Raw genomic sequence first — 23,851 nt, 5'->3', positions numbered from 1 at the left:
TGCTGGTAAATTGAGGCTAAAAATGAATTCCACGACTCGTGGACTGTTATAAAATATGTTCATAAACCATATGGCAGCGTTGGTGGAAGTTTGTGGAAGATAATAGAGTAGTAAACACAATAATTAACTTTGCCCGAGGAAAATGTTTCCCGGCTCGGTATGAAATGTGTATCTGTGTTGAACCGTTGTAGCTAGCAGGTTTATTTCTTAGCTTTAGAAAATGTTATGTTTGTCGTGTGTATACATAACAATTCTTTTGATTTTAGACACCTGCATTTTAAAGAGATGTTCTATTGTAAACGCTACTCTTTACGTTGATCTTTGTCAGATGATCTTTGTCGCCATAATACGTCATCCTCTACCTTTGTCTCTATTTTTAAACAAAGTATTACCTAAACTGATGTGAATTCAAAGACCAGTTTTTGTTAGGCTAAAAACCACTAAACGCATTTGGTTAACAGGATACTCAAAAAGGCTCAATTTCAAAGACGATCTTTTAATCCCAGACACTGAAATCTAACAGAGTTTTAAAAAATTTAAAGCAATACAGTGGAACCTCTCATAACGAGTGCCCAATATAACGAGTTTTCGCATAACGAGCTAATCTAAATGCTCTACAAATACCCCTCTTAAAGAGTAAAATCTCGCACAATGAGCAATTTCATGTTTGTTACGGAAAAGAAATCGTAAGAGAGATGGTACATTAACGCCCACTTCTAGTCCAAAACTCACGAGATCATACACTGGGCGCGCAGTGGGCGCGTAACCTTCACGTCCAGATAACTCTTTTCCGCTCAGATAGCGGAGTCGAGAGTTTTTCTGCGCCTATCGACATGTGGAGTAAGTTAGGTAAAGTATTCAGTTTAATTGCTCAATTTCCTTCCTTGTCTTATTGGACAATATTGGAGGCTCTCCTCGGCTCCTGACAATGTTGAAGACTTGCATGCATTCTTGATCTACTTGCCCCTGAAGGTGAGTATTTCGATACTGAGAATTGGCCAATGCATTACTGTCGCCAGTTGGAGGTGTTCCGTGCGGTTTTGATGAATATAATCCCAATATATCTGCGCTTTTCTTGACCTGAAACCAATTATACTACTTTTCATACAAATTGTATGAAAAAGAGCCTCCCGCATAACGAGTTTTTCGCACAACAAGTGAGTCATTGGACTTTCAATTTCAGAAATGTTATGTGCATAGTTCCATAAAGGAAAGAATGGTGTCTTAGTTTAGAACGCCATACAAAATTCAGAATTAAGCGGAATGGAATGGAATGAGTGGAGATGCCTGGTACTTTTTAAAGTCAACATATCACACTGAATCATTTGCCGATTTCATTAAAAATACACGTTCAAAAACAGCTTATTCGTATGTTTTTTTAATTTTTTTTTGTTTTAGTCAATATTATAAGTAATGTATTGAAATGAGCAAAAAGCCATGAATACTTTCATTAACTCGATGCGAACATATAAAATACAATACGATATCATCATTGCAACTAAACTATCCCATTAAATGTGTCACGTTTTCTTCCCAATCTGTATGTCACTTCTTCTAAAATTCAATCTTTGTATGCGAATACTACTGCTGTGCTATAACCTAGCTTCACAAAGTCAATCAAGAGATTGGCGGATTAAAACAAAATAAATAGAACATCAACACCTTGCGGCTGTTGAGCGAAGCGCTGTGCGAAATCACAACCCTCGCAGGCAGATGAATAAACAAAAGCTAATGAGTGAACGGATTTTATCTCACTTGGAGATGCATTTAAAGGGAGCAGAGAGGAGGAGTGTGAAAGTGAGGGCAACAACACACACACGCCTTGCAAGGAAACTTATCGCACCTCTACAGCACACGCTTTGATGGTGAAGAGATGCATTCCGTGCGTCATTCTTACCCGATGCACATTGTAAAACGATCGTGCACATTTAAATATTCATTTTATGATGATCAAACACCCAACCCATTGGTAGATAAGATTGAATCTCTAATAACAAACCACTTCGAGCGTGTAATGGAAACGCTTGATATTGATAATGAATTTAATCCAGCTTGAAGCTGACTTCATCGCTTCCACTACACATTGCGCACCATCGAACCAACAGCTAGGAACAACAACAGTGAGGATATAAAAATAAATCGTAAACAACGATCAGATCCAAATCGATTCCCTGATATCGTTAGAATCATTGGAAATGTACACAACCAGCAAACTCAGCCCAGGGCTCATAAAAATACGCGTGTCTGTTTCCTGCTGGACGGTTGGTACGTGCTGTTTGCTCTATGATTTTCCTGATTTCACTTCAAGGTTCCGGATGCATGCTCTTCCTTTTGGTTAAAAAATGGTTTAAAATGGAGCACTCCATTTGCCCCAATTATTTGCTCGTTGATTTCAGCTTCCGGGCGGGTAAAACTGGAACGTAACGGAGCGTTCGTTTTGCTGTATTTTGTGTGTTTTTGTGGGAAATCGAATAAGGATGGTACCAACTCCTGATACTAAGCATTGAATCGAAGTTCAAGTGGTATTGGTTTTAAATCCACTTTAGATAAACATCGCTATCTGATATGAAGAAACAAAAATGGAACACGCACCGAACGAATGACTTCTACACTTTCACACTTTCAACTTCAAACATCACACGCAAAGCACGATATGTGTGCGATACACGTTGTACTCCGAAAGGTGTGTTTCCTCTCTAGCGTACTGGAACGCCTTCACGCCGAGCAACGGAAAAAAATTGAACCAAAAATCGAAACTCTAAAATAGACAACCGTGACTAACTAAACAAACGCAACGATGTGCGCTTCCTCACCGATACGCAGTGGTTTTAACGCCCGCCAACCTGACCAGTCAAAGAATAATAAACATCTTTCCACTGCGGACACACACACACCACACTGGACGGTGCACGGACACGGAATGAAGCGCCGTGACATCATGTCGTGCCAGTGATTTGCTTCTCGGGTGCTGAAGTGTGGCGCTGAACGTACACGATGGGATGCGATATTCTATGAAACCGGGCAAGGCAGCCTGAGTAATTGGACATGATTGTGCTAATAAATCAAGCTGCTAAGTGATATCGAGGGTGGTAAGGTTTTGCACGGTTGTGGTTGAGATTGTCATCCGCCGGTGACGATAGGGAATGATATGCGGTGTACGTCGAAATGCGAAATAGTGGGCACATTTTTTGTTATGGGAGAACACTGTAAGGGTTATGCTTTAAGTGATTGGTGTGGCATTAAAGTGAATTGGTTGAAGATCTTATAGGTCCTCACTAATGCCTATAATAGATGTGTTTGTGATTCGTTTTGCTATAGTGCATACGAGACAGATGACAAAGATTTATTTAAAAACTTAATAAGAAATCCATATATTCCTATTGGCAGAACATGTGTTCCAGCCTCTTCTCACAATCGCATATTACGCATAATGTAGAGTTAAACCATGGTAATATATTTAATCATAGTTAAAAGAAAAATAATAAATCCATCAATAAATACCAAAAATTTTTTTTACTAAGATAAATTATAATAAAATTACTTTAAACCAGTTTAAAACTAATTGTTGGGACCCTTCACGATTCTAGTCAGTTTTTTGTATGGAATTTGACAGTTGGAGGCTGAAATCATGTAAACACTCCGTACAAAACCACACAAAAAAAACTAGCCTACAATTTTCAGTCTAGATTATTCTAGCCTCAAAGGTAGAATTAGATTCGATTACCTGCCTGTCAGCTGTTTGCATTGTATAGCAGTTTTCGAGCAGCTATCATAGTGGGTATAATATACAGATGGGCTTATCCCAGGGTGTGTGAATTTAGAAGACAGATTTTTATCGCTTCTGTTTCTGAATGAAGGGTTTAAGAGTGTTTTGTGTACTCGTCAAGTTACCAGAAAGTCTGTTTGAGCAAACGTTTTCCCCCGTACTGCCAAAAATAGATGTTCAAATTTGGTTAAAAAACCACCTGGTCTACATACACTTTGATTCTAGATTTCTCCACCTGATCTCTTTAATGCACCTTGAGATAAATGTAAAACACAACTTGTTTCGACATTTTTTCGAGCAGTTACTCGAATATAATTCTTGCTTTGAGGCTGAAATAATCTAGGCTGAAAATCGCAGGCTAATTTTGTGTGAGGTTTTGTATAGAATGTATGGATTTCAGCCACCAACTGTCAAACTTCATATACAAAAGCTGGCTAGTATGGTGAAACGCCTCAATCTTGGTACGATTTGATGTCAGCTTGAAGTTCATTAAGAAAGCAATTGAAGTGAACATGCTTATCTCCAAGAAATAATGCAACTCTACACTTTTCGGTACGAATATCAGTTTTTATGATAAAAAGGTTCTATACAGTTTGCGACAACCCAAACGAAAGCGTCTCTAGAGAGGGTTTTGCTATATAATCAGAACAAGAACATGAGAATTTCTATATCCTCTCTGTCAGGTTTCATTTGTCTTTTTTCTTTGGTACCAGGGATTCACTGTACATTGACTTTCATCCCACAGACATAGCCCAAGAACACGCAACATGGCACGAAATAAGGCCATCAATAGCGGAAAGATTGATGCTGCTTAAACCACATTTTAACTAGAAGACAATCGACCATATCATATGTCACACATCATCATCATCATGACATCAGTGTATTCTAAGGTGTACATTATCATGTTGCTCCCTAACTTAGGAACACTCAGCTGTAAAGCTCAAATTTCACAGGTTAGCAATGCTCGGATTGTTCTTGAACCGGATCTTCAACGGAAGGTTTAAATGGCTCACTTCAGGAATGTAATGTTTGTATCCTTTCTGTACGGCTTCCATGCATTTTGTTCTGCAAAAGAAAATAATTCTAGAGTTTTCAGAAAGTAATAATAAAGCAAAATTATTCATAAGAAAAAATGGAACGATAATGTACTCATATTTCGATCTCCCATACCTTCGCAACCGTAACACGCTTCAATATCCTGTAGTACAACCATTACCTGTAACCTCCTTCTCCCCGGAAACGTGAGCAATTGTACTACCAACCCGGGCATACTAAAACCGAATTTCATATGACCTACATCCGAACACGCGGCAAAGCAACTAAACGTGTGCCATTGCAATGCAAAAAAGCGACCAGAAAAAATCAATAACCGATTTCCTCGCTAAAACCTCACGTACGGTAAGGGTATTATGCTGTCCCAGTGTACCAGGGCAACCGCACCCCAACAAATGGAGACGCATGGTCGCGCATTTCAAGCAGCCGGCACATACCATGCCACTGTAGGTGTATGTGTCCCAATAGTTTACAAACAAATGTTGCCAAAACCGATGCCAAAGCAACAGTTATTTGTTGTGAATGTTCCTGCTGCGCCGTTGCTTTGTTGTTATGTGTTCGGGTTGTGTTGCGGTGAATTAGCTAAATGCATCGGCCGTATCAAGTGGCCGTCGTATCGTTGATTAATTGCGGTTTAAGATCTTTTGCCGCCGATCGGAACGGCACGCCTAACTTGCACTGTGGGTAGTTATGAGAAGCAGAACCCGTTCCATCAATGGAGAGAAAGAATGAGACAGACAGGAAAGACAGACGATCAATTGAACGTCAATTTCCTTCAATTGACGTTCGTCAATGCGTGTCAGTGACTGCGCCCGGTTCAATTGGCTATGCATCTCGCCGTGCGAATATTAAGGTCGAATGTGAAATGAACTGCACGAAGAGTAAAATGACTTTTCAGTGTAAATTTTTAACCCTTCAGTAACAAAGAATATCTCCCAACTGTTTTTAAAAATGCAAAAAAAAGGACAGAACTTTCACCAGCAAGATTTACATAACGACCGCCCCACTTAACGATCATGCCCAGGAGCTGTCAAGCCATAACCTAATGCAAAAACGCTATTTGAAAAGGGTAAAAGCTAGACAAAGTGTAGAGAAAGCGTAGTCCTTTCATTTACATTTCCTTCTCCCTCAGTTGCAGTAAAAAGCGAGCAAACATTCGCCGTCGTTGTACTTGGCATTACTCCTGCTGCCTGGCACTGGGTTAGGGGTTTAGGAGAGGAATAGCAGGGAAAAGCTATGTAGAATGGTACACAAAATAAAACTACAACGCCACTAACGCCTATACATCCACAGCACCAGCCACCAGGTTGTGTTTCACAACCATTTGCCTACGCCTAATTGGCATTTCCGTATGGTTTCCGTATTTATTCCCTGGTGTTACGATTTACTTTCTCTAGTTTTTCTTCTGCTGGCGGTGTATTTCCTTTCCCATTATTCCATCGTACCTCAGTATATATGAGCGTTACCGAACAAATTGCACACAGTGCGGGAACGGAGTAGAGAATCCAATCCGACGGTGGTGAAAATTGCCCGTTGCACAGTGAACTGTTATGCCGGTGCAGATTATCTAATACAGGAAGCGGTCGAAGCTCCAACACTGTATTGTGATTATTGCAGTACCGCTTTTGTAGTGTAGGAGTGCTGGAAAGGAATGCTGTTCCAATGAAATGAAACCACCATTGAAGGTAAAAATAGACTTGTTGAGGGTGTTTTGTGCATGCCGAGATTCAGTGCCGCATCTGCAATTTAGTCCAGCTGTCGAGTGCGAGATAGCACACGTGTAGGAATATCCTTTTTTGAATTTATGATGGCATTGAGTGCAGCAGTATAGCGTCTACCAACAGTCAAGGGAACAGAGCAGCACAAAAGAACGTACTTTTGAAGCTTTTGTGATGTGTGTGTGTGTGTGTGTGTTTCTGTGCCGGTGAAATAATTGGAATTCATAGCAGCCTTTCCCATGGACAATGTGAAATTTCTACCGAAGAATTCCTGTACAGAAAACCCTCTTCTAGTCGACACAGTTCAGCCCACTGTTACAGCATGTGCAGGATTTCTCACCTTACGAAACACGTACACGGCTGGCACGGCTTTCCTTCACGCACGGTAGCCGACACAAACGCACCGTAAAGGCAGCCGGAAGTCACCAGAGCACTGTTCGCCATCCACAACGGCAACCTATAAATGTGGTGATTTGCGAACCAGTTTCTTACTAGCTGTTTCTTACTCGGCCGAGCTTGTTCAGTCACCGGACGCAACGGGTACCGGTGTCCGTAAGCAGGAAGTCACACTTCAGGAGTTCCTTCATCATCACCAACGTTAAAGGTGGGAGAACTACCGGATTTCGAAGCAACGATTACGTGACCACAGCAGGGCAGCCATTTGAGATGGGCTGTTCGTTCGTGTTTTTTGTCAGCACCCGAGGTGGTCCCGTAATGCTTAGCACGAGCACGAGAAAACGGAAACGATCCCAGCGGGGGCAAAGGCGTGGAAAGTACGCTGACGGACTGATGGACGTGTGACGGGTTCTCGCGCTGTGCTAGACACTTTGTGTGTCTGAGTGTGTGTCTGTGTGTGTTTGATACTACGGGATTTCCAAGCCTGTTTAGTGTGCGCCTCAACCCATCTCTACCAGTGCAGCAATCATTTGTTCACACAAAAATGGGGGTGTTATCACGTTTCTATCAGACCGAGCTCCCTTGTAGAACCTGAGACTGAGTGCGGGAGTCATTTTTTTTTTTTTGCTTCTAGTTTTATTTTGTGGGCCCTACCGACACAATGCGCAGCATACCATTACATGCGGTTGACACCCTTACTACCCTTACTCCGTTGGGCCACGAGTGGAGGGCGTGTGTTTTGTTTTTTTAACATTTACAAGGGTAAGCCAACACCTGGTTCAGTGTTACACTCGTTGTGCGGTGTTTATTGTCTTTGATCGAAGCAAGCGTGTATATTGCGTTTGAAAGGGACCACGAGGGAGAGGGAGAGAGAGAGAGAGAGAGAGAGAGAGAGAGAGAGAGAGAGAGAGAGAGAGAGGGATGTATTAAAACTTTGAAGACTCGTGTATTGAAGCACGAAGTACGAACAACGAGGAACTGGATCGATCGAATGTTTAAGCGTAGCCCTACAAAGGTCACCACGCACTGCTGCATATTAATGAGAGGCGGGGATGAAGATCCAACTCAGCATAATGTTTGGTGCCTGAATTTTGGTAGGCCTACGTACGTCTATCTGTATCAAAACTCAAAGTTTCGAAGGAAAACAAAGTTTTTGATCAACATTATGAATTCTGTTACAAAGAATTAAGCCCCAATGGATCGACAAAAAGGCATACATGAAGTATTTGGAGAGGCTGGAGGACAGATTTTCTAAAATAATTTTCTTTTTTTTTGCTGTTTATTTAGCATTTGTAATCGACATTTAAACTTAACTGAAAGTTTTCAGCCCATTACGATCTGAGTAATAGTTCCTAATAAAAAATGAAGCTACTAACATAAAAAAATAACAATAGATAAGACTCAGTATATGAAATCAAATCTCAATGGCTGCAGAACTCTTCAAAATCCCCAGCTCGAGAACTGTCGCTCGTTATCATCAACAATAGTGTTCGGCGTACTAAAACGAGAGCATATACCATGAAACATTTTACTGTGAATTCTGTATTAATCCGTTTTCGCAGAAATTATCGAAAACCCTTTGGAGTAAGCATCAATTACTAGTACAGCAATTATCCGCAGTACGCGATACTCGATATACGCGAATTCGCAGTATGCGATTCCTTTAAATTTGACAGGCCCATTTGTTTTTTTGCAAATATTTTGATTCTTTGAAATATTTTATGCTCTTTTTGAATTTCTTTAAAGTTCTTAAAGCATTTTGCATTAAATTCGTGCAAAAGATACCTGTTTTACAACAAAAAACTGTAATGCAAAACTCTGTGGCGATATTTTTCAACCCTCGAACCAGTAGTGTAAACTATTTTTCCATAGGAATCCGCTGTACGCGAAAATTCGAGATATACTATTGTGCTCGGTCCCGTACGATAGCGTATATCGGATAATGACTGTATAACATATAATCCATCGATTAGTCCAGCAAAGTTTATGTGTCTTTGCTGCACTTAGACCAAGGTATTGGAGTGTCTGAGTTTTCGCTGTAGAAACGCGCGCTTTGCAAGATCTTGCCATTTCAGCTGTGACGGAATCAATCAGCGTTACTAGCCGCTAACTTCTAGCTATTGCCTTCATTCATTCCATTCCGGGGAGCCCCTGAATGGTCACTATTCGTAGCCTTAAAGTAGTGTTCCTCTGTGGCTTAAAGAATAAGATATGAAAAACGCCCAACTTCACTATTTGTAACTACTTTGTATCGTACCAAAAGATAATTTGTACTCTTCAATAGGTTCGCTTAAGGATTTGTCTGATTGAAACGTATAAAAATCTGAATGAAATAAACGAATACAATTACTGGGGTCCTTTCCGTTTTAAGTTGGTGGGCTGAAATTTCAGCCTGTCAGCTGTTTGCATTTTTTTGCAGTTTTTGAGTAACTATCCAGTTTTGTAACCACTTTTGGGTATAATATACAGGTGGGCTTCATATATAGGTCATCATATATAAACAAATCTAATTCTAGCTTTGAGGCTAGAATAATCTAGACTGAAAATTCAACGGCTAGTTTTGTGTGTGGTTTTTGTATGGAGAGTTTACATGATGTCAGCCTCCAACTGTGTAAACTCCATACAAAAAACTGACTAGAATCGTGAAGGGCCCCACTGTTAGACTCTAGTAGTACTAATAGACTCTAAAGATCGGAATATATTATTGGACGCCACTCGCTTATGTTTTAAGGTTTATAAGAATGTATCTTCTTCTATTTGGCGTCTAAGGTAGATATTCCCGCCTATACAGGCTTTCGAGACTTTATTCAGTTCCACAGCAACTGGATAGTCATTCCTTGCTATGGGAGGACGGTACATTCCTAGACCATATTATAAAGTCGTACGGATTTATTCCTCAACAATTTCTAAATCGAATGAAAAGACATCCGATAACGAGACATTTCCCTTGTGACAATGGGACAGCTGTGATTGTTTTGCGTTGCCTGGCTTTAAATAAACGAGCTTGAACAATTTATTGTTAATTAAGCAAAAGGTACGTACCGATAGAAATAAATAACACACACACACACACACACATCAAACTCCGAAGGTTTTCAAACAGTCAGATTCATTTGGAAATTTTCAATCACAGACAAGAAACAAAAGAAAATTCAAACCACAGCGAACTGTACTCGAACCACGATTCTTTCAAACAACAGAGGGTGGTTGAAAATTTGCCTTTTCCATTACGTTTCCGAACACATTTCCCCAGCGTCTCCAGCGCGCTTTCCAATCTTCTTCAAAAACAACTTCTTCAATCTGTGTGTTGCTCGTTTGCAGGAAGACCTTTCGTTTTATGTGATTCTTTTGAACTTTTTCCCATTTTCTTTCGGGAAATCTGTCGGGAAAGCACAACGAGTCTGCTATGTGCAAACGTAGCGCCCGTTCACAGTTTACAATCGATATACATAGCTTGACATACTGTCGCGTAATGGTTATATGCTGATGGTTATGCTTTCACTTTGCCAGTTGTTGAGAAAACGGCTCCTAGGCAGAGAGATCTAGTAAGGAACGGTTAAAGATAAAACGGAGCAAATTAATATACGTGCCCAATTTAGATCTATATTTGCTCCATTTTGAACCACCGCTCCCTTAAACACATCGGCCCTAGGGATCGTTTTGAATGCTTGTGGTTATGTGCCACCGCAAGTGAGTACGTCCGAGTGTGATTTATGAGGCTCGCTACATCAGTAATTCTTCGCCAGTTTCCATATCTTTACTGCCCTGCCTACACTTAGGAAGGCATATATTTATGAGCACCATAAGGCAGCTATCACAGAAAGAAAGATATCACAAACAGACCCCCCACGTCGTCCCCTGATAAAACGTGCTGAATAGAAGACATATTATTTTACTATCTGTCAACAACCGGCAACACACAAACGGTGCTGGAATTTATGAGCCGAAAAGCAAAACCCAGTAGCACGAGGACGTCCCATAGACATTGGATAGACCGTCAAGGAACTGATTTTTCATTCTTTAATTCACAATAATAAACTCATCTGACAAGCATTCTCTCACACACACACAAACAGAGATATCATTATTCTGTGCGTGAAAACGGTATTATGATTAATCTATCTCCGTGTCGCCCGGGTCGGCGTTTAGCAACATTTAAATCCCACACGGACCGTCACCATTAATTATTTCCTCACAGTGTACCGTGTTTCTGCCGGCGCAAACCGGGTGTTGCATATCATTTGGCAGAATTATCATTCTGGTGCCTGACACAGCGCGCAAGGGGTTTCATTTTGTGTTTTTTTATGAACCAGTTTGTCCGTGACCCCCCTTTTTTTTGCTGACGCCCAATTACAAATTTATAATGATTTGTGTACGCGTACGGTTGGTTTCCGCCCCATTTTTATTCTTTGCCACAGCGACCGTTTGCCTCACGGCGCTACTTGTGTAGCGATGGGTTTTAGCGCGAGCTGGGCGGATATTCTGGACAAGGAAAGGCTTGATTGCTTCTTTCTCACTTAATTTCTTGAGGGGCAATTTCAGTGCAAGGTTTGGGTGTGGAAACGATACCTCATTTAATGTCCATGGAAAGAGTGAGTTTCAGGTGTGGAGTTTTTATTTAGGAATTTTATGAGTAGGAAGGACTGCTATAAAAGACAAATAGCATTAACGGATTAATTGACTTGATTTAGTGCTCGAAAGGCATTAAATGTTATTTATTTATCGCTTGCTATAGAAGACCAATGCTTTATGATGTATTTAATTGATATATTCTATTCTCCGGTCCCGTGGTACAGTCATCAACTCGAACGACTCAATAACATGCCCGTCATGGGTTCATGGGTTCAAGCCTAGAATGGACCGTCCCTCCGTAGCCAAGGATTTTAACTATCCGGCTACGTGGTAATGAATTAAGTCTCGAAAGCCTGTATTGGTTTAGGCCAGCATGTCCGCGTAGGATGTTACGCCAAATAGAAGAAGAAGAAGATTATATTCTCCAGCTATTTAAGCTTAAATTTAAATTCCCCATTGCCAGCTCAAAGTCACAACGGGAGTGTATCGTGGAGATGTCTCTGGAGCAAAATTAACGTTAATTTCAATAAATACTCCATGGAATAGAGCACAAACAATTGTTGCGAGCCATATTCTTTCTTTTGGTATACAAAACACCAATACTTTCACTTTCAATCGATCACTAAATACACTTTAAAGAGGACTAATCGAATCATCAATCAACTGTATCAATACATTTGAGCTATTTTTAAACCCCGAAGGAACGATACACAATCAGGCGATAACCGAATGTGAACATGCTAATGGATTATCGTCTACATAAGAAGATGCCACGGTTCAGGGCAAATATGTTTTTGACAGTAAATTTGTGTGAAGTTGTTGTCTGATTTGGCAGCCCGTAACCGTAACCGACAAGCCGGTAGCCACGTGTGTTTACAGCAAGGTAGAGACACGATCGGAAACATTGATTGCCTACAGTTGCGATGGTCTCACACAGCTTAATTTTAGACACATTCGTGATGCTTGTAGATGTAGCAGGGACAATAATATGATCGAAATAATAGGTTCTGCGAAAAGCGAGCAACTCAACATGTAAACAGCAGTGTTTAAATAATCGTTTTTGAGGATTAGATAAATATTAATACAAAAAATATAACAAAAATCACAATCAAAACGACTCAAAGTTTATTGGGCAGGCAGGAAATCAAATCATATTTTTTGGTTACAATCTAACTACACAGCAAAATATTAACCAAATGCAAATAGCCAGCAGAGAGTTTTCTGGAATTGGTGTGGATTTATGTATCACTGGTTTTCTCCGAATTCATCCCACTTCCCGGGCGCTTCTGGAGAACCAATTGGCGCTACACGAAATAATGCCGGCTCGAATTGCTGCTTATCGGCGAACAAATAAACAAATAAACCAACTCAACTATCCAACCTTACACCCTTTTATCCTCCCCCGGTCCACCAAAGAGAGAGAGAGACTCGACGGTGCCAGATCGAAAGTCAGCGGCAGCACCGAGTGAAAGGTAAATTGAGTTTGGAGAAGTAGCGCTGTGCCTTTTTGGCTGTTGAAAGAATTTTGGCAAGCTGGCACCATTTTTTTCTTCTCCCCAATTCCATCCCGATACAACCCACAACCACACCACACACGGAGTAGCGCTAACAATTTATGAGCGTAAAAAGTGTTTCAGTTTCAGTTGCTTTCCCGTTCACGATCACGAGCTCACTTTTCTAATTTCGATTTCCAACACCGGAATCCGATCCGCTGTGGCAAAAGGAGGAGGATGGAAGGAAGATTTTTTTTTTATTTCCACCATCCACCTTTCTACCCCCAGGAGTTCAATTCTTCTCCAAATGTGCTGCCAAATGTACTGTTTTCTGGTTCGCCCCGCTTTCAACAAGCGCCCCGAGCGGCACAGCTCCATTTTGGGGTTGGCGAATCGAAACAAAACATAAACAAACACACGGTACATGTGAGAGCAAGCTGTGCGTTCCCGATGGCGGCAGATCTTGCGCCCCGCAAGCGTTACATGAACTTTCGACTTTGAACCATCCAAAAAGGTGGGGCACAACGTCGAACCGGCAGCATATCTTGTCTTGTGTGAACACAGCTTGGCGTTGGCGTTACCGGTGCATATCGGTTAGGATTTTGGTAAAGGTAAACCAAATGTAAGCGAACATTCCCCTTTCTCCAGCAGGTGATTTTTCAATTGTGTTCTGCTGTCTGTTCTTACCGCAGCGCACAGCCCGTTTTACATAGTGAAGGCGTGTGCTGTAAAACATTATGCTTTATCTCGTGCGGGAGCAAAAGCAATCGAGCGAAAAGATGTAACATTTACATGAACGGCAAAATACACACATGAATAGTGGAATAATTGTGCTGTGCCATATTGCGACAAAGGTATGTAGGATAATAAAGTGTGTAGGAAGGTGAAGGGCGTAACAGTGTGTGGGATAAACCGGCTTGGATTTTCACACTGGCATAAATCTTGGAGGTTGAAGGCTTTTGAAGAGTTTAACGAACATCAAGAGTAGAAACTAAATGTTCTAATACCCAAATGAGAGTTCCCAATGCTTACCCAAAGAGAGTTTATTAACTTAGCTAGCTGTTTTCCGTTTTAATCATCTCAAAATTATGCTATACATAATTTTAACATGCTTCACATTCTGTATTACATCATAGGCCTTATAGTTCTAAGTTCTTCTCTCCAGAACACAAATATAGAACGATAGTTTCAGTAACACTTTTTCGTCTGTATTTATTTTTTTAAACTTTTTCACCAATTCCAACTACCCTGACGACAGTGACGCTTACAATGCCGATCAGGGTTTACTAAAGCCTTGTAGCTTCTACCCTCAGCAACAGTTCGCCAAAAGGCAAGACACTTGTTTCTGGTTTAGAGCGATTTAATAATTCACAAACATCTGAACCAGCGTGTTACACCTCCGCCGTTCTGAAAGGATGCAGATGTTTGTGCGATGTACTGCTGTTTAATAATGTAGCTTAATTACGTTCCGCGACTCACGGGGAAACGAACAACTTTTCAGATTGCAGCTTTCTTTTCTCTGTCGTTTAGATAAATTGAATTAAATATTGGATAAAGGAGATGCTGTTTTTTTTTAAATTTTGTATCCTTTGTTTCTGCTATTCGATTATTATTAATTATAAGTATTTATAAGTAATTCAAGTAATTTTCATAGCTTTCTATAGTCGCTAATACGTTTTTAGCAGTAATTTTAATTCATCATACAAATATTTCAAGACCAACCTAAAAAGATTATTTCAATACAATGAACAGTTTTTGCCATATTTTGTTTGTTAAAAATTTTGTTAATGGACTTTGCAATTTGTTCATTATTGTTATTTACTTTACAACTGATTAAAATTGTATCTTGAAAAAAAACTCTGATATTTTCCTTGCTTTGTCTCTCTACTTATCGAAACACAGACTATTGGTTCAATTTATCTTTTTATTATTTTACAAAACTCTGCGTACTTTATCCATTTCATATTTTTAAACCTACGGTAATAATCCTTTTGTTGTTTTTCATTGAACTTAATTTCACTTATTATCTTTTTTTATCAATAAAAGCTTTTTTTCAGCAACTTTTTCTATTTTCACACTTAAACAATACGAACTTGCATCGTAATTATAAAATACATGCTTTTGGGTACGCTTTCCCCACTGCCTCCTGTGAGAATCGAACTCACGACCGCTGGTTTACAAGACCAGCGCTCTGCCTACTGAGCTAAAGAGGCACCGTTGACAAAACCACACTCCGTAGCTATCTGCTTCGGCGCGTACCCTTTGTCGCTCGTTCTGCAAAAAGCCCGTTCTCCAGCCCGGCAACAGCTGTTCAATTTAGAGCATTTTCCCATCTATTCATCTACCCGGAAAAGTAAAATCGGCCCGATTGTACCTTTAGATCATCTTCTTTCTCTCCGGTCCATTTTATTATGTACCGCGCACACTACGCACACAAGCGCAAGCAGTAACGAAGCTTCGAGATGGGAATGATTCTATTGGAACCCATTTTTTTAAACTCATCCACGTGCTTACTTATGGCTTACGGTGGTATAAACGATGGACACGGTAGAAGCACAACGAAACTAGCTCAACTGCGACGAAGCACCCGAAAAACCGACCGTGCGCTAGAATTGCTGCACAAATCTATCATCTGTTGAACGACGAGCAGCTAACGAGACGCGAGGCCAACGGGTCACTGGCCATGCCCGGGCAGAAGGTCGCACAAACAGTGCCGTTCGGTGCTGGAAACAAAATGAAGAACTTGTTAGCTACCGCGCCAACAGTACGAAGGTACGAAGCAACAACAAAGGTAAATTCAATCTCGTTTCTCGACTATGTCATATGTCACTTTGCACTGTGTCACCGTTGTTGCACTGAGCCTGTCAAGTTGTCCGTTTGAATTATGCTTGCATTTTGTGTGCTCAGCTGTAAATGTAATGAAACAACGCTTTGCTAATTTATTTTGTGTGAGAAATATTCACACAGCGTAGCGTTGGCTGCACACGGATGGGTTTGTAGAAAATACAATTAAACGCATCGTTCTCTCTCTTCCGTCGGTGTCTTTGGAGCAAACGGGGACAATCTTTCGTCGCAACTTGTATCCCAGAGCCTGGGTACCGTCACTTGCGGTGAAGCTGATTTTAGCAAACGCCGAAAGAAAGGAACATTCTTCAGCGGAGAAAGTGTATTGCGGCCGTTGCCTGCACGTTTTCTTCGCGCTGGCATTCTTGCTTTTGCTGCGGGGGGAATGGTTGAGATCATTCTGCACAAGACAATAATGCGAAATTTGTAAGTGAAATTACTGACCCGAATTTTTAGATTTTTTTGTCTCGGTAGCTATGAAGTATTTACTTGTGGAATGTTTTTGAAGCCAAATTTGAAGCTGCAAAAATGAATGATTCGGTAGGCGGAACAGGATGACGGTTTTTTGTGCTTTAAAATCAAAGGTGCATTGTGATCAGTAATACTTTAACATTTAATTATCAATTTAACATTGCGTAAAACGAACAGTAAAATATTTAAATTGTTTTTCAACTCAAACTACTAAATTTTGATTTCACATCAGTTGTTTATGTATTATATTGTATTTTTCTCACCCTCAAACATACTTAAAATTAAACTTTTATGATTCACAGTTTTGAAGAAGTTTCACTTCCAATTTTACACATCAATAAATGGGACATAAAATGGGCCAAATTTACCAACCCTTGCCTGACCCTTTCCAACCCCATATCCCCATTTTAAAAAGCTATAACTTGTACTACAACTATCTGCCTGTGTTTATGAGCATAGCTCCCTCGAGCAAGGTCATCAATGTCCCGCCTGTCCGGAGGGCGTTGGGCCAGCTCCGGAAAAGTTAATCAAACCAAACCGATGATCGACCCTTTCGGCAGTGTGCAGAGAAAACAGAATATTGATCCAGGCTAGCCCGAACTCCACTCTTGGCTACATTGCCCCGGCAAGGACTGTTGGTCAAATGGGTTAAATTTATGGATTTTTAGATCTTCCGCTTTCTTCGTGGCCGGCCGATGTAGTGTAAAGAAAATCAAAACGAGAGCCGTAGAGTGGTTTTAAAAAATAAAAACAACATTTTTAACCTCGTTGCCAACGCTTCGGGGCGACCGATTGGGCGACGATGATGGCAACGGTCCAGGGTCGGGTCCTTTTGTCCCTGATAGCTTTGCAGAGTTTTCTTCTATGTGCTCTTCCTTTTTTATGCTATCTTTGTCGTGAAATTAAATCTTTGAAGCAAGGATCACAAGGAATGAAACCTTAAATGAATTTCCAAGAAAATTGATTGATGTTATTTTCTCGTTGTAATCTTTTTTTTTAGCAAAAGATTAAAAAAAACAGTTTCGTAGTGACACAAAAAGCATCCTCAAGAACCCCACAACATGTATCAACGTTAAGAAGGATCACTTTTACGCTCATATCAAATTATCAGAGACAAAAAAAATGCATTAACTTGAAACCAATTCCATTTGCTAGAATGAAATCCTCCACTTAACGATGGACAGCCAAAAACCCGCGCACTTGAAACCACTTATGGGCTTAGGAAGGTTAGCCCATCTCTTAGTTGGTGCTTATTAATAGCTTAATAGACACGGCCAGCAATTTAAGCGACGCGTGTTTAATTGCTACTGCACCGTCCTGCCGCTGATAACTATGGCAGTTGGGGCCCCGCTTGAACGCTGATGTTGTAAGCAAATTCAACTCCAAGCCGAGCCAATTTGGCTCAAGGTTAATTAGGTGCCGATTTAACGCTATCTATAACGCGTGTGCATAATGTTGCCGTTAATTCATTCGGTCTCCCCATTTAAATGTAACAGTTTCCAGAAGGTAGGAACAATCACTTCAAACTTCAACCCGAAGAAGTGAGCTGAAAATGCAAACCAAATCGTGACTAATGTTATGAATGTTTAGTGTTGAAGTTTGTTTGTCTTGGAGTGGGGCATAAGATGATGCCGATGATGGTCGAAGTTCGATTCACTCGCGAGGGGTAACATGAGTTTCTTATCATTTGAGTTTGTTTTCGAGTCGTTTTTTTACCCTCTCTGGTGCAGCTGGCGCTTCCGATGAAGTCGCTTTTACTGGACAGCTGGAAGTGCACATATTTGCTGTACAGTCGACTTCACAAATACGTCCAAAGGAGACTAGTGTGTTTGTTACGTAACAAAGGAGTAGTGTGTTTGTTACGTACAACTTGCATTAATTTTACGATCGTACTTCAAAGAGGTTCTAACCTTAAAAGGGTTCTAAGTGAATAATCGCCTGGTCAGGGTAGGATGTATCACTGACAATTAAAATATTCTTTTAAAAACCACTGCTAGTCCAAATTGATGCTATTATCAATGCAAAAACAGCTAAGTGGGATGCATTTCCACAAGACAAACACACTCGCGCACTCGTGAGCATTCAAAACGAAATCGCCACGGTTCGACGTTTACTACAGCAAATAGTGCAAACGTTCGCCTCATTATCAGTGTCAGTGATGATTGTGATTTGCTGCCCGCAGGGGGCTTAGAACAGCATCACGCGGACGATACTGTTGCTGGCGATTGCGGAACGAGCGGCCAACTCACCAATCCAAGCCAGTGCCTGAGGTTGTGGGATGGCTCGTGGCTCGTAGAATAGACATTTCACACCTTGGATGTATTGTATGTATTTTTTTCACCGTTTGGACATTCTTTTTGGGATGGGTGAAACAAACAAGACTTTCTATTCTATTAGACTTAGGGCCAGACAGCGCTTTGACAGTAAAGGCACGTTGTTAAAAACAAGTCTGGGATGGAAGGGGGTTCATCATACGGCAGCTGGCGTAAACTTGAAAAACTTGTTGTGAAATGAAGTTTTGTTTTGGTACAAGCCCTTGTCAAAAAAAGTTTTGACAGGTAAGATCCAAATCTGATTAGAATTCGTTATTTCAATTTTGGGATTTTGGGTTCAATCTGGATAATACTTATACATAGCTCATTGCACTCATATCAATTAAAGTCAACAATATCATATGCTATCTATCTAGATTATTAAGAAGCGTTGTGTTTTTGTAAGTTATATACTTTTATATGCATTTGTTTGTTTGTTGGGGACTGCTAGACGACATGCTTATCTATTTTAGTATGTAATAAACGCTACGTTTCAATCTTCAATTCAATATAGAATAATTATATGGTTATTTATTATTTGATATTTTACAGTCGTTTCCACCAAATGTTTTCTCTAAGTTGGCTCTCACCAAATGTTCGCATCAATGTTTGACTCTAACGCACCTATTTTTGTCTGTAAGACATCACATTTTCACTCTAGTCGGAATCATGATAAACTTACAGATTTTTGATAATTGTAATTTTACATGTTATAAACAATACAAACACCTTTTTTTTGTAATTTGAGAAAATGAGAAAAAAATGAATTTTTTGTAAGTTGAGAAAATTGGCATGACAATATTAACATTTTGAAGTCTATCAATGGAATTATTATCTTTTTAATATAATTTTAATAATTTTCACAAAAATTGAAGCGCACTGTCAAAAATGTATGTCTTGGAGGCAAAAATTGAGACATGCTGTCTAAAATTGGTGCCTTTGGACAAAAAAAGGGTGAGTAATATAATATAAAAAGAAGATAACATTCAAAAACAAGGGAATTTACTTTGCATTTGACCATTAATGTGTCAAATCAGTCAACTTTTCTCAAAGTTTTCTTAGAGGCGAAAGAGACCCTAAGAGTTCCTAAACATCTTTATACCTATAAACAACACAAACATATCGGGAACTAACTGTTCTTTTAGAAAGCAATACTTCTTGTACAAAAATACAACAATAAATATAAATAAATATTGAATCTTTTGTTAATAACATAACAATAAACAAAAGTGCAAGTTGGTATGGAAATGAATGCAGATCAACGGTATAGTACTGTATAAACCCTTCATTCAAAATTAGGATTAACATTTAAGACAAGAGAAGATAATATATTGCATAAAAAAAGATCAAGAAAGACTTGCTAAAAATGAAAAGTGCACAAGATCCTTTTAAACTTGCAAGCAAAAGCTTAAACAAATTTGAATGGAATGATGTCTTAGAATATGGTTATGAGCCCCTAGCCGAAGTGATTACCATTAAAATCCTGAGAAAATTTCCCCTTATTTCCATCCATATTACTTTGCAGTAAATTTCTTTAGGAAGGGTTCAAATTTTATCTCCTCCCATTATCAGTTTAACGATCCCTTACGGAGAGGTGCACCACCAAGACAAGATGACACCCACTCAAGATGATAATATTATGCAAACGCGCTGAGCCGTGAATATTCTCGAACGTAAAAGCATGCACTAAAGCCATAGCAATGTAATGCATTCCACTCTAAGAAGGGTTCTTACCTGAGAGTCATAAGGCTGGAACCGCTGTCGAACCACTGTACATGTCACCTAATCCGTCGTGTGGCGTGTTGGTAGCGTTGCTTCACTGCTTCTGCAAAACCCGCCCCCTTCACGAATGCATTAACATTATTCCCGCTGGAGCAAAAGCTCCCGACAAACATATCTACGCAAAGATGCTGTTTTCTCAGCCTCGACACACACACTCACAGGGACACACACACACACACACACACGGAGCAAGATGACGTCCGTAACGCGAGTCGCACGCGTAAAGTGGTTTTCAACGGTTTTTGCGTAACTGGGAGTTGGGGGAAGGGCAAAAGGGAAGGGAAGAGATGTTTGCGGTTTGTGATGGACGAGAGAGAGAGAGACACTAAGGGGGAGGGAAGAAAGAAGAAGCAAAAGGAGCCGCTCGCAAAGACCGACACACGCTAATGAACGGATAAACAAACCGCGTCCAACCGACCGACCGACCGCGATCGAACCTTTTTTTTCACGAACTGCTCCAGCGCCACCCTCTCGCCGATAACGGAAGCAGCCATACCGCCCCGTTCCAGCGAGGGGATGCTTCAAGGGGGTGCCACCTGATTGAGAGGGGGTTGATGATTCCACCGGTAGAACAAAAACAACACACGCGCGCGAAACAAACGTTTACACACGCATACGAGCGCGCCCGCGGACACCTTTCACAATCACTTCGCAAATACACACACACACACACACAGCAGGCGTTCGTGTGCGTGTGTGTGTGTGTGCTCTATACAAACACAAACGCACACAGGTCACAAATACGTACACTTTCGTAGAGACCTTCAAGTACAACAAGATTCCAAGATTCCTGCAAGATTTCCAGTGCCACACCACCCGTGTGGTTTTGTTTGGGAGGGGAGGCGCAGAAGGGTGTAGTAGCATCATCCCCCCCCCCCAGTAGCACCACCGTTTCGCGCTCTCGCTCGCACTCGCTCACTGTCGGCGCTGGGCACTCTCTTGCATCTTTTTTTCTTTCGCCTCTTCGTTCTTTCGCCAAATCGAGGCGGCGGCGTTGAAGAGTGAAAAGGGGGAGCTGCTCCCCCCCCCCCGAATTCCTCCGACAATTCCAACCTTGCACTACACCCCTCCACCCCTTTCTGGCAGGGTGAAGTAGGCGCGCGGCCTACTGCGTGTAATCGTTGCGGGCTCAGCGCGCTCTCCCCCGGGGAATGGAACGAGATTTCACACCACGAACCTTCGATTACTGTATCACAGGAGGGAACGGAAACACACGCAAAAAACGGAAGCTAACTTTTTGACCAAATTCCGGACCCTCTAGCAACTTAACACGTATGCACACACACACACACACCTGTAACACACGGTGTAACGGTGGGCGCTGCAACAGCTCCATCACAATATTCTGCTCACCTGGAAGCTTTTTCCCTACTGTAACGTGTATGTGTGTGTGTGTGTGTGTGTGTGTGTGTCAATATAGACACGAATGCACTTTTTGGGGAGATATGGGGAGCTTGATGGGGAACTTCTTTTGCCGTTACCTGCACTCTCTCCCTCTCGCTTGATGCACGCGGAAACGCTTTTCTATCTAATGCCTCGCCTTCGCCTAATGCCGGAACGATATGAAATCACAAATTCCCAAAATGGTTCACTAGTTTCAATAGAGCCACTAAGGAGAGACAGAGCGAGAGAGCTGAAGGTGCTGCCTGGAAGTAGAGCCACCATGTAATCACTCGTGGAGCACAGTCGGCTGGGGACAGTGGTGACCTTTTTCCCGCTTACTTTAACCCCACACTGCTTCCAGTGGCCTAACGCAATGGTGCGAAATTGTCAGCTTCTTCCCTCTACATGGCGCACAAACACACACACACACACACACACACACACACACACAAACACACCATCGCTCCCCCTTCACCCCCTTGTGGTTTACTCACTTGCTGCACAAAACTGTTGCTTAAATTTGTTTGCAATATTTATTTATTTTTTCACACCACCACTAAGCCACACGCACACCTAGCGCGGGGCTGGACACATTCTTGTGCGCCCTAGAACTTAGAAACGAAACAGCCGAACGAACGAACGCAGGAACACACATACACACGGAGGGGTGGGGAGACACACAGAGCGCACCAGCGTGCGCGCCCAAAAGGTAACGGTGTAACGCACGTCCGCACGCTACGAGAGACGAGAGCCAAAAACCGAACTGGTCGTGCGTGGAGCAGCCAGCAGGGCAGCGCGAGCTCTCAGCGAGCGCGTTTTGTAATGGGGTGGGGGCGCGCAATAACAACAGCGAACAAGAAGAGCTGACAGAAGGGAGGCCGGCTGTGTGCATACAGGGTTCGCTTGTGTGCGTGTAGGGTGTGCTGGCGTGCATTGCAGGGTTTGTTGGGTGCGTGGTGCGTTGCCTAAGGCCGAAACGGTTAGGTGAATTTTGATTTTTTTAGAACAATCTACCTTTGATTGTTTTGTCGCAATTCAATTGGGGTTTGGAATACAGTCTAAACTCACTGGCTGAACCACGATTCACTGCAAACTATTGAATATGTGCTTTTTAGTTGGCACTTTTTTCCTACAAAAAAAATCTGAAAATCTGATAATGTGGAAAATAAACTGGGTTTTTCATACAAACGCATGCTTTTTAACTGAACTATAAGCCAACTATCGAGCGTTTAAATAAAAAGCATGCAAACTAAAAAGAATTCAATTATTGAATTTTGACTGTAATATGATGGAACTTTTGAATCACTTGGTAGAATTTTTCAGACGGTTAGTCGAGTATTCCAATCTTTCTGTGGAAGTTTGCAATCATTCAATGGAATCTATATCGCTTCGATGCGAAAGTCTGCATTCAATAGAATAAGGGAATTATACGAGCTACGAACTTTCACATTGAATGTGGTAAGACTGTAAAAAGATTATTGATTTGTTGGCTTCCTTCTTGCGCACTGGGAGATTTAATGTTATAGTAATTTCAGCCTCTGCTCTCAGCCGTGTTGTGTGGTGAATTAAATAAAAAAATGGTAAGGTGCGTCTATGATAAAAAATAAGAGTGATGTTTTTGTACATACACAAGCAGCCGTACATTAAGAGTAATCGTCATTGTCATTTTAAAAAAATTTAAAAAATAATGGGAGTACAGTCTGTTCCCGAGTTACGCGGTTTCTGCGTTCCCGACGAATCTGCGTAACTGGAATATCCGCGTAAGTCGAATTTCACGTTTTTTGACTAAAATACTATTTATTACTCGCAGTTTTCGATTTAAATTAATACTTTTATACACTTTATCATTTATGTGATATGATTTGTGCAGAAAATTCTAATATTTCTGGCTTTTAAGCGGTTTCAATTTGTTAGCAAAAGTGCAATTTATACCGAACTTGAAACAAATTGTACTGATTTGACATTTAATCTGTCAAATTTAGAAAACCGCGTATCTCCGAATCCGCGTAAGTCGAGAACCGTGTAACTCGAGAACAGACTGTATACACCAAAGCGCCA

The 23,851-nt window shown here is 41.0% G+C and overlaps 1 protein-coding gene and 1 non-coding gene across 5 annotated transcripts in view; both read right to left on the bottom strand.

Moving 5' to 3' along the window:
- The window catches only part of LOC120898302 (inositol 1,4,5-trisphosphate receptor), a 41,464-nt gene extending 18,915 nt beyond the window's left edge, over window positions 1-22,549 (bottom strand). For 3 of the 4 annotated variants that reach the window (XM_040303955.1, XM_040303957.1, XM_040303958.1), the window contains exon 1: window positions 22,288-22,549. The gene's annotated coding sequence lies outside the window, so the exon portion shown is untranslated. The remainder of the gene's footprint in view (window positions 1-22,287) is intronic. The other variant, XM_040303956.1, reaches the window with a different exon arrangement.
- Trnat-ugu lies at window positions 15,142-15,214 on the bottom strand. The gene has a single exon. It is a non-coding gene; the product is annotated as a tRNA-Thr (tRNA).
- Window positions 22,550-23,851: the final 1,302 nt, after the last annotated feature.

Source organism: Anopheles arabiensis, chromosome 2, assembly GCF_016920715.1.
Source record: "Anopheles arabiensis isolate DONGOLA chromosome 2, AaraD3, whole genome shotgun sequence".
Lineage (NCBI taxonomy): Eukaryota > Metazoa > Arthropoda > Insecta > Diptera > Culicidae > Anopheles > Anopheles arabiensis.
Note: the sequence above shows the minus strand (reverse complement) of the source record. Positions and strands in the feature narration are given on the sequence as shown.